Below are 14,455 nucleotides of genomic sequence, written 5' to 3'. Positions count from 1 at the left end.
TGATTTGAAAGATTGATTCACTTCACAATATGTGAAATATCCATGAGAAATATATTGTAATTTGATGACATTTTTGCAATGATAAATTATAAAGCTTTTCAGCTTTATCATAAGACAAAGTAATTAACAGCAGTGATTATACCTTTAGAAGTAATAAAACAATACTACAATTCAATGTTAATATGATGATGGTTGCGGATAATACGTCCAGCAGGTGGCAGCAATGCATCAATGAAAGTATAGAAATTAAATGAACGTTGAACCGGAAGTGATATGGACTCCCTAGTAAACAAAAAACAACTACATGCATCTGCATCATTGATCATCATTGCATACGCAAGCAAGATAACGCACTGCTTTGGCGGGGGGGGCAGAATCCAAAACAAGCTGCAGCCGGAGCTTTGACAAGATTATGGTAAATTAAACACAGAATAATCAATAGATGTGTAACATCATGGGTAAATACAATGATTTAACGTGGTCCGTAGCTCTTGTCGAATGTATTTATGAGTGTTGAGACTTAAGTCACACCGTGGCGTAGCAGCGCTAATGCTGGCTACCTAACGCCACGTTAACTTTTCAACTATAAATACGATAGGCCTACAATGTGTGTCGATTAATTGAAAGCACAATGAAAACAGATAAAATGGCCACCGTTCAGATTAAAATGATTGCTAATACCTGTCGGAGCACAATTCTAACATTCGTGACCATAGGGTGGCATCATATAAATATACACAGAACATCTAATTAACACATAACATGTGTACAATGCTTGATTATCTACCATTAAATTAATTTCTAGGGGTGCACATTATGAAGACCGCGATATCTCTGATTATTTTGCAGGCTATATCTGCCAATACAGATTCTGACCGATTACGATATTATACAGAAGACCTGTTAATAAAGTATTACATCAATCAATAAATAGCCTATACTCTTTTGTGTCTGTTTAAGTGTGTTTTCACTACTGAATGTCTACTGAATGAGATGAGTACACACATTTAATGTAGAAATATCAAAAGTTTATTTTTACTAAAGATTTTACTATATTTGTTAGTGTCTAGAGGTACTAGACACTTGAATCATTAATCTGCTGCTTTCAAACATTAGAAATACACAAAACAAAAGCGACAGAGACAGGCAGAATGGCTGTTCTGTGAGTACAAAGATTGACGGTCAGTCAGTCACATTATTATTGCCATCAATATCTTAATTTATCTGGAATATTTTGAGAAAGATCTGATAGGGATATTTTGATATGCTACTGATATATTGTGCATCACTATTACTTTCCATACCTTTTTAGAAGGATGGTTAAACTTTTCATTTAAGATTTGTGTTGTGTTCTGCACTTGTCAACATGTTGAATTGGTTCTTTTAAATCTTTCTCTGATTACAGAATGGAGACGAGGACACCATTTTGCTCTGGGGTGAAACTGTCATCTCACCAAACCTTCATTATGAGCAGATCTGGCCCACAATCCAGCCGACTGTTCTGAAGTTCTCATCAATGAGAACAGCGCTGCCCTCTACTCCACAACCTGTATGGCCATTGAGGTACATAGTAATATAACTATTATATAGTAATTGTAATGTCATTAATTTGAAGTCGCGTAAGTCAGAGAGGCTTATTGTCAATATCAGCCAGAGTGCGGGAGTCTATCCCAGTGCGGGTACCCTACAAGTTAATCCACCCTCCAATAGACACAGCTGTACCACGGTCTGTTCACGGACACCCGCAGGGTCGCTTGAGTGTTGAGGAGATGTTGCAAAGATGCATAAAGTAGCAGTTTGAGAATGTACCATACACTACCTGTGTCTGTTCTTTAATGAGGCGGACAGTAGAAATGTTGCTAGAGTCACTTTGTTGGATTGTTATGGGTTAAACGATGGAGGTCTTAATCCCTAGAGAGGGAGGTTTTGAAGGGTAATATATAGTGGTGCATTCAATTTATCGATCAAGAATCTGGACAATAGGTGAATCAATCGAGAGGCTGCTCTATCGATATGGTAATAAATTATTTGGGTGACGCAGTGTTGCCAAACGTACCTCTGTTTAACGTTATCAAAGCCCTCTTTGGGAGTTTAAATGCAGTCCCTTCCCAGTTTCCCTTGTTATATATATATATATATATATATATCGTATCATGGCCTCTGTATCATGATATATCTATCGTGAGATTGCAAGCAATATTACCACTCGTAATCAATGTATTCAGCCCGCAACACCTCCTCCAGTACCTCTATGAAAATGAAGTGGACTGACACCTGAATGTACAGATCTAAAATGAATCTACAACATTAACTCAAGTGTTTTTTCCCAGCTTCTTTGTACTTATTTGAGCTCTAACACTAAAATGTTTCCCTCAGCTATAGTACTATTTGACGGTAGCCTATACACATTCCTGAACGTTTGATGGTATAAAGATTCAGAAATGAGGTTAACCAAACTTACTTCAAATCAGCACGCAGAGGCAACCATTCGTTTTTCTGATTCTGGATAAGTGGGAAAAATCTCCCCAAACGAATTATTAGCTGTCCATCATATTCATCAATTGTAAACTGTTTACTGTCATGGATCAGACAGACCCATCCACTGTGTGTTGTGTTGTGTTGTCCAGCTCAAAGGCAGCCAGGAACCAAAGGCTAAGAAGAGCCGTTCCAATCAACCAGCTGAATCCAAATAGGAATAGTGTCACAATGGTAACTATAATAACTCATAAATATGACCATGTGTCTTACAGCTCAAACTCATGTAAACTACTTAAGCAGAACAGGTTAAGAAATATGTTACTACTTGATGTGAAAACGATGTCGACTGATCTAGAAAATGATTTACTCCAAATTGAAGTTATGGATATAAACAAACACGTGCACACACATGGAGCAGATTTCCACTACATTTCTGTTGTGTTTCACACCAAGGATCCAGAGCCTGAGATGGAAGCAGTGATCCCCAGCCAGGAGAGCCCGTCTCCTCGTACCCAATACAGCAGCCTGAGAAGCTGTCGGCCTCGACGCAGACCAAGAACGCCAGTTGGGGGTCGCCTCACACCCTGCTCAAGTACACCAAGGACGTGATGAAGCAAGACAAGAGAGACAGAGCGGGTGGTCCGAGAGGCCTTGGAGAAGGTGTGTGTGTGTGTGTGTGTGTGTGTGTGACCTGAACACCCCATTGAGAGCTGGTGCAGGGAATGTATACATTGAAATGTACAAAGTGTAGCAGATCTGCAAAGAAAATATTACAAAAGACAATAATATGGCACAAGTTTTAGAGCCTATGGAAATGTTGGGGAGGGACTTAGCGAAGGTCTAATTAGAAAAAACAATTTACAAGTTCAGCCACCTGTTGGTATTTCAAATCATCATTGTCATTATCTTTTGTATATTAGACCTGTGCCCGTTGGCCACCAACCTAGCTGGGAACGATGCTAGTTGGGAACCTAGTATGCAATACCTGTTTTAACCATCTGTCTGTGTCCCGTATGGAGATTTCTGTATCTGTCTGCCTGTGTGAAGAGTGCAACCTGAGATTGACATGACAAAAAACATTTATTCTAGGAGCCATGGTTGCTGTTGGCAGGCCAGATGACATCACTTTTACCATCTCCCCAACATCCGAGAGAGCCTGCTTTTCCCTGGAAACGTCAACATCAGCTTCCCTCGCCATGCCAGGAAAAAATACCTCTTCTGCAAGCTCAAATTGTGTCGCAATGTCACATGTTTTGATCTCTACAGGGTTTCTGTCCGACATGTATACATGCTCAGGGTCATCTTTCACTGGTGTACAAACATGATATTTGTGATTAGGGTTGTTCAGAAGAGTAACCCAGGTATGGTGCGCATCTGCAGGTATGTTGTCAGGATGTGTTTTCACAGCCTAGTACTTGCATAGGATATTCAAATCTAGGCAATATAATTAATTACACATAAAGGTAAAATTAAACATTATTGTACTGTAACTATTTCACAGAGTTGAAAGTGAACATTGAAAGACAAGTAGGCTACTAATTTTAAAACTGATCTGTAATTTGTAGGCCTATGTGACAGAAATGAGAAGGTGTATGTTTATAGTATTTATACTGCATAGTTGTATGGTGCATATTGGAACAGCTGTTAGCCCCCACAGATATCCATGTCTCATGTACTCAAACTTTGATAGGGATCAAATTTTGTGTGTATATTTATATAACTAACATGTATGGTAGTGTTTGATATACAAGCTCCTAGTGAATGGAGGCCATACATACATGGTCTGAATGTATCACCTGAGCTACAAGTAAAACAAAATAAAGGTGTTGGAGTTTAACTTAGATGATGGGGCCAAGAGATATTTGTATGTTCAGCACGCTGTGTGTAGTTTTGTGTCCCTTGAAAGCATGACATCGCCACTATGTTCATAGTTGGAAGCATATCAGGTTTACAAATGTAAAGAGGTGGGTAAAATTGGTTGTCAGCTCCACAAGCTACATGGCAAATTCATCAAATGATTAATCTGTAATTCATCTGAAAATGATATATTTGATGTTTAATGTCAACTTGTTTAATGCCATTGTCAAGTTCTAGCTCTGATTGTGGATTACCGGTAAACGGCCAGCAGGTGGCAGCATGCAGAATGCTGTCTTTTGAACTATTTTGTTTTAATGTAATTATGTGTGTGTGTGTGTGTGTGTTTTTGTGTGCGCGAGCGCTGAAGATGACGTAAAATCGTGGGTGCATGGGGAAATCACAGCTAACTAAAGGATACAATGTATAAGCCAATCCCTCGTTAATCCTTTTTAAATTATCAAAAAAAAAAGCATCATATGCATATCACCGCGGTGAAAGACTGAAAGACAATTTTTTTTCTACAATTTTTTACATTTGTTCCTCCTGTTTTTGTATATTTCATGTGTTGTGCGTTTATTTGTGTAATAAATATATGTTCAACTACAATACTTGTTTTATTCCATCCAAGATTCACACATGGTTTCAGGAATGAAATGAGCAACTAAAATGATTAGCTTTCACTGTTTTAATAGCATGATATAGACTTGCTTGATTCATTGAATACTTTATTAACTTTATTTAACAGAAAAAAGCACAAGAAAGTACATGTTCTGCTAAGAGGATTTTAAACCCAACAAAGCTATGAGTTAATTGTTTATAATTATAATTTGGAGTCATTCATATTGAATGCATGGGGAACAATGACATACAAAATGACAGTATAGGCCTATGCAAAATAAAAATAAAAACCTCATATAAACGGTTAGAAACGCTATATGTAGCCTAATGCTCATGGTTTAACTTGTATTATTTAAACATTTCTGCTATTCTGTATTTCATTAAGGTTAAAATAAAATAGATAGGATGCTATAAAATATATAATGTATTTTCAAGCCAATCCCTCGTTAATCCTTGATTCGTGTTGATAAAGTTAAGAGTTTAAATTATCAATGAAATGCATCATATGCATTATGCCAATAAAATTAAATCTGTAGGGGCTGCTCCGAGGCCATACGCTGAGAGACACGACACACACACACACACACACACACACACACACACACACACACACACACACACACACACACACACAACACTTAACTTCAAAGAGAGGCTATACAATAACATATAGGTTAGGTTGTATGGTTGTTGTATTTTGTGTCGTGGGATCCCCGAAGTGTTTACATGAATTCTTCATTTTGATGTTCGCGGCCTCTTTCATAATCATGTCTCTTTCAAATGCAGGTGTTAATGATTAGACTGGAAAGCAGACTTGTGGGTCAGCAAATTGGTGGACTGGCATTTGAATTGGCATTTGTGAGAAGATGACGTAAAATCGTGGGTGCATGGGGAAATCACAGCTAATTAACTAAAATATATAATGTATAAACCAATCCCTCGTTAATCCTTGATTTGTGTTAATAATGTTAAGGGTTTAAATGATAAAAAAAAAGCATCATGCATATCACCCAATAAAATAAAATAAAAGATCAGTATAATATATAAAGTAGGCTAACGTGTCAGTGCAGGCAAGCATATGCAATGCAACACAGTGAACGTCCAATAGCAAAAATAATCAGCTATACAAACGCAGTCCAACACAGACATGAATTACTTATTAGTATAGGTAGGTATATGGTTGCAAGTTCATTAGACAATCTATATATTACGCAAATGTTAGTGTTTTTGGACGAGAAGTGCAGATTTTTTTCTTCCTATAGTTGGCATGTTAATGTCATAGATGCAAATTATTTTTTCAAGGCTAGAAACATTTGTTAGGCCTTCTGGTTTCAAGAAAATTCTGCAGATTATAAAGCTGATAGATTTAAGGGATTCAAATGATAAAATATCCCCAAATACGCACGCGCGCGCGCACACACACAAACTCTAAACACAATTGAGTTCAAAGAGAGACTACAATAACATATAGATTAGGTTGCACAGTTGTTGTATTTTGTAACGTGGGAACACGTTGATTTGCGCGGCCTCTTTTTCATGTCTCTTGGTTAGACTGGAAAACGCAACATAGCAAGGATAGCACATGAAGTTATTTGCCAAATTTCATACAAATTCGTTTTTGCTGTGTCACCGACCCAAAGTTTTATTATCCATTGGTATAACATTTGATTATCAATGAATTTGTTATAGGCCTATACTCCAATTCACTTTGACACATTATGATGAAAGCTATATAGATGTAAGGTGAATTAAGTGGTGTAGGCCTATGAGTTATATCGTGTTAAAGTCGATTTCCACAATAGCGCTATACAAATTATTTTTTTATGTTAAAATAATTTTCATTTTGAAGCGATCACATTGATCTACATGACCCCCTCAAGGGTTAAGAAAGGTTCCCAGATAGGCTACAATAACATTTACAAATTCTATATGGTTGTTGTATTGTGACCGTGGGACTCCGAACGTGTTCAAAGAGACGCTACAATAACATAGGTCAGGTCGACCTAACCTTATCTTCTGGACCTGCCTATACTTTAACCTAACCTATATAAAGCCACGTTTCACTCTCATTCTGTTGCTTGCCTGAAGACGAAGTTCTGCTCGATTTAACAGCAACTATACACAATGGATTTGCAGAGCATCCTACAAAGCGGGCACACAGCTGCATCTTCTGCATCATCCTCCTCCTCCTCACCATACCAGCTGACGCGCCAACCCACCATAAAGCTGAAGGCTGTGGCGGCCCGCGAGAGCCTCTGTGTCCGGGAGTGGGACTGGCATCGTGAAGGGGGCATTAAGAATGCCCTCTCCTCCACCAACCTACATGTGGCGTTCACGGACGGCGTGACCATCGCTAAAATGGTGCTGTTTGAAAGGCAGGCCCCCAGGGTGAAGACGGGCACCACCTACATGGTGAGAAACTACAGGGTCACTGCGCACGGTCTGCAGTGCTGGGGAGACACCGGCTTCTACGCCACATCGCCTCTGCACGTAGATGAGGCCATAGAGGCGCGATGCGAGGCCCTCGTCAACCCCCCATCCAAGGCGCTGTCCCTGGCCGACATTGCCACAGCGGCAGCAGGCCGGCTGGTGACAGTGCAAGGCTACATTACTGATGTAAGTCGACCTTTATTATATTATTATAACACTCGGAATGTTGGATGGTGTACCCAAACGAGTAACTAATAAGTTAACATGTACTCCAATATAGGCATATAGCCTACACCGTACAAATATGCAGTATAAATACTATAATCATGCAATAAATATATGAATGGGGATATAATTTCTTCTCATTTCTATCACAGATGGAGCCGGTGCGCAAACACCAACCGGAGAAGGCAGCGGCTGTTCCCAGACAGAACATCAAAATAAATGAGGTACGTTTTATAATTTAGTATAGCCTGTTGGTCTTTCAATGTTCACTTCCAACTCTGTGTATATAGTTAATACCATTAAGATCTGTTTAATGCACATTAACGTTGTTAGTTCATTCATACTGTTAACGCCATGTGATTCCGTCATTGCAGAAAGGAGTTGAGGCCACGGTCCAGCTCTGGCGAGAGGCCGTCCTTCTGCCAAACCTTGAAAAGGGACAGCTGGTCCGCTTGAGCCACCTTACTGTCAAGCATGGCACCCTCGCCTCTACCGGGTTCACAAAAACCGAGGTAAGCCTATACTACTGTCAATACAAATTAGGCTACTGTTTGTAACTGTATTGTGTAATTTCATTTGCAATATTGTAATGTGTAATATTTTAACATTAGCCGTAGTGAAAGGTCTTTGCTACATGTATGCATTATATGTTAAACGAATGACTGAAAACAATGTTTGATTTCAACAGGTTGTGGAGCCGGAGCTGCCGAAAGAATATCAGCTCCTTGGGGCGATGGAGGCGGCCAGCGGAGAGATGGAGCTGCTGCTGGACAACGACCAGGTGGTTACGGTCTCCTTGCCAGCGTTCGAGAAACTGTTCCCCCCCGGTGAAATCACCTATCCACGCACCGTCATCGTCGAACAGACAGCTGATGGGACGGAGGTGCGGGCCTGCAGTCAGCACCTCGAAATGGAGCTTCTGTTCGACGATGGCGACGCCGAAGAAGTGCTGGGGGGGGAACAGCTTCTTGAAAGCTGGCAAGGAGATGAGCCCGCAGCCGCGGTGAAAGACTAAGAGAAGATTTTTTGCTATTTTATTTATTGCTATTTTTGCTATTTTTTCTACAATTTTTTCTACAGTTTTTTCTACTATTTTTTTTGGTATATTTCACGTGTTCTAAATGCCTAAATTGTAAATTGTTCTGCGTTTATAATGTGTAATAAATATATGTTCAAATACAATACTTGTTTTATTCCATCCAAGATTCACACATGGTTTCAGGAATGAAATGAGCAACTAAAATGATTAGCTTTCACTGTTTTAATAGCATAATATAGACTTGCTTGATTCATTGAATACTTTAATAACTTTATCTAACAGAAAAAAGCACGAGAAAGTACATGTTCTGCTAAAAGGAATTGTTTATAATTATAATTTGATATTCATATTGAATGCATGGGGAACAATGACATACAAAATTACAATATAATAGGCTTATGCAAAATAAAATAAAAACCTCATATAAACGGTTAGAAACGCTATTATGTATAGCCTAATGCTCAAAGTTTAACTTGTATTTTTAAACATTTCTGCTACTCTGTGTTTAATCGTTCAAATGAAATATAGGTGTTTTGGAATATCAGTCAATGAAGTCAAAGTCCAACAGGTGGCAGCACTTCATCAATGAAAGTACTTCATCTATATAAAATATATGAACCTTGAACCGGAAGTTCTCTATCGTGTTCGAGACTGGCTCTCCACTACATATTGTTCAATATGTACGGGAACTGACCCCACAGGGCAGTGTTCATGGATATCTCTTTAAGACACATCTTCTATGGTGGCCCTGCCCAGATGCCAATCAGCGGGCTATTTAAGCCCCATCTGTGCAGTGCCACTTCGATTTTTTGATTTCCACGAGAGCAGACGTTTCGTGTATCTCAGCAGTTTTGACACTATTAAACATTATATATAAATATATATATTTAGAACATGAAGCTGCGTGGCACACAGTCCACTTACCTAGGTAAGAAGAGAGCTGGTCGTCTCGACGACTCCTCTCGGGGCGCCGCGTAGCTCCACAAAAAAACAACAACAGCAACAAGCTGCAGGCCTAATCCGCTAGACAGTGGAGGAAGCCTCAGCTTGTCCGTGCGTCCGTTCCCTGGTGAAACCCGACCACGTTGGGGGAAACCTTGAGACGGCGTTCGGTCCGTGCGTCCGTTCCCTAGTGAAACCCGACCACGTTGGGGGAAACTAGGAGACGGCGTTCGGTGTGGCCAAAGGGTCCAAGCGTGAAGCCAACCACGTTGGTGGAGCCTTGGTTCCCTGGCTGCAGAAGCGCTGTGAGACCCCGAGCGAAACCGACCTCGTCGGTGAACCTCCTGGTTGATCATCGCGGCTGTACACCGTGGCGGCGGGTAGCGGGGTAGAACCCAGAGGAGCTGACCTAGTCGGCGTACACTGAGGCCATCTACGTTCGCTGATCGTTGCCGCCGCGGTCCGGTCCGGCCAGACCACACGGCAGAGAGTGTAAACAAACAATTCCAGCGTGTTCCAACTTCCTCATTGACAGGTTGACGTGAGCGTCATAGTGTAGGAGGTATGCTCGTCAGGGACGGCTGCCCAGACTGCACTGTGCCTCACGGTTCACAAGAGGGCGGTGTGGCTCAAAGATCAGGAGACAAAAAACTCCAGATGACCCACCGTGTTAGGCGCTGCAATTAAATCGCTTACTCTGTCACAATTGGTTCTGGTTAATATATACTTATATGCTTATATATATATATACCTGTGTGTATCAATACAAGCATACAGGTATGTGTATCACGCAAGCTGATACACTACCAATGTATTGTACAGTCTGTACAATACAGTACAGGCATATATATATGTACCATTGTAAAGCGCTTTGAGCACTTGGAAAAGCGCTATAAAAATGCAATTCATTATTATTGTTATTATTATAAGTATGATAATGGCTACAACAACACACTATGCATGTGGACTTGTAGGCCTACTGGTATGATATACAAAAGTTTGGAAGCCTCCAGTGTGCTTAATGTCAGATTGTTTTGTGCTAGAGCGCCTCAGAGCGGCCGAGCAGTTTATGTACAACCTCTTCCAGAGGTCCATAACTCTGCTGGTGACACAAAACAAACTGTGGACATTGATTTGGGGACTCTGTCCTAACAAAGAGAGAGCACACTGAGAATCCGCGTCATGGGGAGGTCTTAGGGTACCATGTTGCCTTGATTCGTTTATGCAGCATTGTGAGCTGCAAAGGGTAGATTATGACCCCTCACGTTCAAGCAATTACTATGGGCCCACTCCCTGTGGAGCACATTCCGAACAGTTAAAATATGGTGTACAATACAAGAGGTATACATATATGTATATATAGGTACACATAGTAAGTAATATATAGGTATACATATGAATATATCTATATAGAGACAAGAGGAGATGGAAATAGCAGGGATTTCTCAGGCTGCATGTGGAGCTCACATGCCCACAGAGGATGGCCATGACCAGTGTGTGTCCTGCGGGGGCCCTGGTATGGTATGAGGACCCCGCCCCCGGTACGAATGGTCTCATCCTTCCAGCTGAAGCTGGAGGGGCCATGGGGGCCTGTTTTTAGAGTCGTTTCCACTGACAGACTAAAATGTCCCATAAAAATGTAATTTTTATGTGAACGTGGATGCTATTTGTATACAGCTGTGACTCTGTCTCCAAGACATTTATTTCTCAAGGGAGACAAACAAAGACTACCTTGAACCTTGTCCCAGGTTGGCAGAGCTGGGCGAGCTAAGCTCAGGCTATAGCTCCACCTCTTTCCTGCCCTGCCTGGTATGGACAGGTCTGTAAAGAAGGATTTAGTGAAAGTTTTCGGCGAGACTACTTACGAGTGTCAGCAGCCTATTAATGCACTACAGTGTGCAGTTTAGGGAGCGAGCGTTGACTCGCCCTCTCGGGTTAGCTGTTGTCTCGTTTGTAGGTGAGACTAACACAATTCCTTGGGGTCAGACGGCCATTAGAGCACACTATACAGGGTATGGTTTATTGAATGGATCCCCATTAGCTGATGCCAAAGCGACAGCTAATCTCCCTGGGGTCCATATGAAATAGACATACAAAGAGTACATGAATACATGTATTGTGGGTGTTGCGCCAGCTTACACCCCGGTGATGTAGTTCGGTATTGTGGATCTGGGTTCAGTGACACAAACAGAACGTGCTGGGTCAGTCGAAGGTTTCCCTTTATGTTGGGCAGTCATCATAGCGCACTATACTGTCGTATTTCTGGCGGGGTGTCAGCTCACGCGACAGTGGTGTAGTTCTGTCACAGACAGGACATGCTGTGTCTGTCCGACGTTTGGTAACATAGACATGACATGCTGGGTCTGCCAGGAAGTATGCCTGAATCTCAGCCATTATCACACTATAGGGCGTATTGCTGACGAGGTCAGCTCATGCGTCCGTGGTGTAGTTTCACGGTGGAGCCGGGCTCAGTGACACAGCAGAGCGTGCTGTGGCTGTCGGGCAGAGCACACGATACAGTGTACAGTGTGTCACGGCGAGCCGTTTATGCACCTAGGTGTGACTCTGCGGGGTAGAATCCGGTTACCGGTCTGAAACCACAGAGAAAGCTCTTCTCATCCAGAGAAGTCACGAAGTCATGGCTATCTAGGCGCAGCTAGCCAACAACAACAGCAACAAGACTGAGTGCCGAATCTGCCTCGCGGAGGAAGCCTCAGTCTTGTCCGTGCGTCCGCTCCCTGGTGAAACCTGCTCGTCGGGGGAAACCTTGAGACGGCGTTCGGTCCGTGCGTCCGCTCCCTGGTGAAACCTGCTCGTCGGGGGAAACCTTGAGACGGCGCTCGGTGTGGCCAAAGGGTCCCAAGTGCGAAGCCGACCTCGTTGGTGGAGCCTGGGTTCCCTGGCTGCAGAAGCGCTGTGAGACCCCGAGCGAAACCGACCTCGTCGGTGAACCTCCTGGTTGATCATCGCGGCTGTAAACCGTTGCGGCGGGTAGCGGGGTAGAACCCAGAGGAGCTGACCTAGTCGGCGTACTCTGAGGCCATCTACGGTCGCTGATCGTTGCCGCCGCGGTCCGGCCAGACCACACGGCAGAGAGCGTAAACAAACAATTCCAGGGCCAACCGGCGGGGTATGGCTAGAGGTGCTCAGCACACCGAGCCCACTCCTCAGTCCTGACAGTTCAGGGTACCCAGCCCCCACATGCTGTCTCTCGAGACAGTGGCGGTCAATTCAGGTGGACCCCTGAGTAGGTTCCACCATGTCATGGGTTGTAGCTCTCTCGAGGTCGTCCTCAGACGAGCCCTCCATTGTCGTTTCCGGTGATCCTGGATCTCCATCTGGCCAGTTTGTTGGTACTTTGCGCTCCTGCGTCGTTCTTGAGTACATCCACGGATGTTGGCGTGGGACGTCCTCGTGACCGGTGCCCGTTTGTTGGATCCCACAGCACTAGTTTGCTGGCTGGCATCTCTTGGCAGTGAGCCAGCTGGTGCCTCCGCCCCTTAGGGCTGAGGGAGACCACGGTGTACCGGGTGCTCGCACATTAGGTCGGCAGCCCCCCCACGGGAGGTGGTACTGTCTGCCTTGCGGCATGAGCCAATTAAGCGTGGACACTTGGGTGGCTTCTCGCAGGACAGCATTCTTGTTGTTAGCAGTGTCAGCCACAAGAATGTCCCTATCAGTGCATGAAGGAGGCTGCCGCTTCCTACATGGCAATGGTTAGGTGGTGCTGGCACCAATCCCTGCACTCTATACCATACGGCCTGATCAGAGAGTGCTCGGGTAGACCATGGTCGAAGGGTGGACTGTCCCACCGGATCACAGGGGTGATCCAACAGGGACAAGCAGGCAGGAGTGCCAGGGTCGCCTGGAAGGCGGGCACACTCTGCCCATGGGACAACAGCCCCCTGGTTGCTGTAGAATGGTGTATCTCTGACAGAGATCTACACAGCAGTGACAGGGGCGACTCTGTCTACATTCACCCTGTCCTACCGATGGAACGTGGTGGCATCCGCTCCCCCTGTGGGAGTCGCTCCTGCGTGCTACTCAGCGGTAGGGTCACCAGCACCTTGACCGGTCAGGTCGGCCGGGCATCTGACGGGCTGGCTTGAGCAGCCCTTCACCCCGGTGGTCACTGGCCTAGCATCATGCTGGGCCAGCTGAGCCTAGGTGGCGTCTTGCGCCTAGGCCACGAGTATTACTTACTTGGTATGAATACTGAAGTTTTGGAGCGTTTTGGCAAGCGCCTGTGACTCATGGCGCTCACCACTTATAGGCTCGGATGGAATTCAGGTTAAACTGCCTCGGGCTGCCGCAGGGGCAGCTGGTCTGCTTATTTCCTCGCGGTGTGTCTTAGAGAGTTCCCGTACATATTGAACAATATGTAGTGGAGAGCCAGTCTCGAACACGATAGAGAACGGAGGGTTACACTCTCTGTAACCCAGGTTCTCTGAGTGGAGAGACTGGCTCTCCACAAAAGAGCCGCTCCGAAATGCGTGTCAATCAAGAATTAATCGAAGTGGCACTGCACAGATGGGGCTTAAATAGCCCGCTGATTGGCATCTGGGCAGGGCCACCATAGAAGATGTGTCTTAAAGAGATATCCATGAACACTGCCCTGTGGGGTCAGTTCCCGTACATATTGAACAATATGTAGTGGAGAGCCAGTCTCTCCACTCAGAGAACCTGGGTTACAGAGAGTGTAACCCTCCGTTATCCTTGTGACTACCAAAACACACATACAACGAATCTTCTAATGGGCGCACTGGTCAGACGCGTGGGTATGTCCTCTTATTTTGAAGAGATCGTCCACCGGAAGCCTTAAATTAGCTCACTAGATTAGCTCACTAGACAGTGCCCACTGGGGCT

General features: G+C 43.7%; 1 long non-coding RNA gene across 1 annotated transcript; it reads left to right on the top strand.

The window, feature by feature from the left end:
- Nucleotides 1-400: 400 nt before the first annotated feature.
- Nucleotides 401-3,707, top strand: LOC308316494. Its single transcript, XR_013964166.1, has 5 exons — nt 401-458; nt 1,406-1,563; nt 2,628-2,709; nt 2,932-3,138; nt 3,568-3,707. It is a non-coding gene; the product is annotated as an uncharacterized lncRNA (long non-coding RNA).
- Nucleotides 3,708-14,455: the final 10,748 nt, after the last annotated feature.

Source organism: Protomyctophum bolini (genome assembly GCF_963924005.1).
Source record: "Protomyctophum bolini genome assembly, chromosome: 6".
NCBI lineage: Eukaryota > Metazoa > Chordata > Actinopteri > Myctophiformes > Myctophidae > Protomyctophum > Protomyctophum bolini.
The sequence above is the reverse complement of the archived record's forward strand: the minus strand, read 5'-3'. Positions and strand labels throughout refer to the sequence as shown.